Raw genomic sequence first — 2,375 nt, forward strand, 5'->3', positions numbered from 1 at the left:
TTGTAAAGACAGCCCTGATCTGGAGACATTTTTCTTGGCTGCATTTTTACACTGATTTTCAGACCCTAATGACTGTCACACATCTGGAAGAAGTGAATCTCTATTTGCATTGTGTGCCTCTCTTTGCAGCATTATTATCAATCAACCTTCCTCACTTTAGATTCAAACTGAGAATGTTTGATTAAGGCTGAGGTGAATTTAGCTGAAGTATGTAGGTATAAAAAATGTGGTTTATTCTGTCCTGTTCTCCTGTCTTGCTCCCTCTGGTGTCCTGAATAATCCAACAGGTAAGTCCTGTGTCACACATCCATCTCTTGCAGGCAAATTCTCCATTAAATGAAAGTGAATTTCATTTCTCAGGGAACAGACTTTTTCCACATCAACCATTAGCAAGAAACAACCAAAATTCTCCAGCTCAATCTTCTAAAATTAGGCTTGAAATCCTATATTCTGAACATGAGACAGGAGCTGGGAGGGTGCAGTGTATTCTCTCACCTCATTTTGTTGGGTTCTGTGTGAAGCTCATCAGGGTGCATGGGAAACACCACAACACTTCCATGTGGATGCCTAGGAAACATCCAAATGGGATAGGGAACTGTAGGCCTGGGAACTTAAATTTAGCTTCACGGCCTTAAATTCTGGGTTAGACTTTGGGAGTGAAAAGAGCTAAACCAGTTGTTAAACCACAACCTTGGTCAGCTGGGAAAAAAAAAAAAAAGATAAAGAAAGAGGGGAAAAAAGAGAAAGTAGAGTCCTGTATGATGATATTACATTACACTCCACTGCAGGAATAATAATTTTTATAGAAATATCCTTGATTCACTCCAAATTTCTGCATCCCTGGGGGAAGGCTACGGCATGACTGGTGCCAGCCTTGCCTTGCCACAGTGAAACTCAGCCCTGGCATCCCACAGAGACACTGGATGGAAAATTGCTGGGGAAAAGGGGCCCAGGGATTTCCATCCTCCCAAATACTACCAGGAAAAACAGTCTGAGGCCATCCCAGCACCAAGTTTTGCCCTAAAATGTGATCGTTATACACGTTCCTGTGGGGCAGAGGAATTGCTTTCAGCCCTTCCCAGCCCATGAGATATTTTGTCATTAGGAACATGTCAGGAAGGCACTGTATAATCACAGTAATCACTGTGGACAGCCATAATAATAATAGTAATAAGAATATTTAGATATTTTCATCTTCAAAGCACTTTTGAAACATCTGCTCACAGATCTCCCCCGGCCGCTGTTTTAAGACAATAATTATAACCCTGCTGACACTCAGGGGTGGCAGAGATTTGGGGGGTATTAATGATGCCATTCCAAGCACATCCAGGCCACAGCGCTGCCCTTTTCCAGCTGGGAAAACCAAGGTTCGATGGAAACACGTGGTTCTTCCCATCATCCCAAGAAACAGGGCAGGAACCAGAATTTTGATGCTCTCAGATCTGCCTCATCCTCCAGCTCACAAGGAAACAATTGTGCTTGATAAAGAGTCATAATTTTTGGGAGATAGAGGAAAATTTAAGAATATATTTTTTTATTTTTAATTTTTTTAAAAAAATTTTAATTAGGATTTGCAATATGCTGGGATTTTTTTCCATGCACTCTCACCCAGGAGACAGGTGGAATATCTGGAAAAGCACAAGCCATTGCTACCACTCATCACCTCTTGACCTGTGGTCCACAATCACCTGCTGTTTGTGGTGGGAAAATTCCAAATTACATTCATGACCTGTCTTTGAATGCACTTTAAATTCTATTACAACAGCTTCATACAACTCTAGACTTCTCTTTAAATTTAATTAACAGTTTAGGTTTTGCAAACTCCTAAATTTGTTTATCCAAACCCCAACTATCTATTTTTAGGGAAACCAGTGCCAGTCAAAACCTGGACAATCCCTCTACCTGCAAGGAGTGCAAGGATGTCTCTGAAACAATGCTGTGCTGATGTAAGATTGACAAAATAGGTTAATTTTAGTTCTAATAATTAATTATTTTTTTTTGGACCTGAACCTTAAACCACTGGAATTCACATGAGATGTCCCCCTGGAAGCTCAGTCTCCAACAGGTAGATTGTTCACCCCCATCACCTTTCCCAACCCTGACCTGGCTCCACCACCTCCCCTCAGAGTTAAATTCCCATCCTGGCATGTAAAATAAACTGATTTTTTTTTCTCCAATAATTATTTAATAAATGTTAATAAATAAAATTGTTCAATTAACTCGTGTGCTGCAGAGGCTTTTCTTTTGTAGAAGGTTGTAGTCTAAAGCCACAGCCTGATAAGAACCTGAAATCCCAGGGGGAAAACACTATTTAACCCCTAGTTCAACTTCTAATGAAAGGAAACATAGAAATGTAGCTATAATTCAAGATATCG

This window comes from Lepidothrix coronata, unplaced genomic scaffold, assembly GCF_001604755.1.
Source record: "Lepidothrix coronata isolate B3197 unplaced genomic scaffold, Lepidothrix_coronata-1.0 Scaffold105, whole genome shotgun sequence".
Lineage (NCBI taxonomy): Eukaryota > Metazoa > Chordata > Aves > Passeriformes > Pipridae > Lepidothrix > Lepidothrix coronata.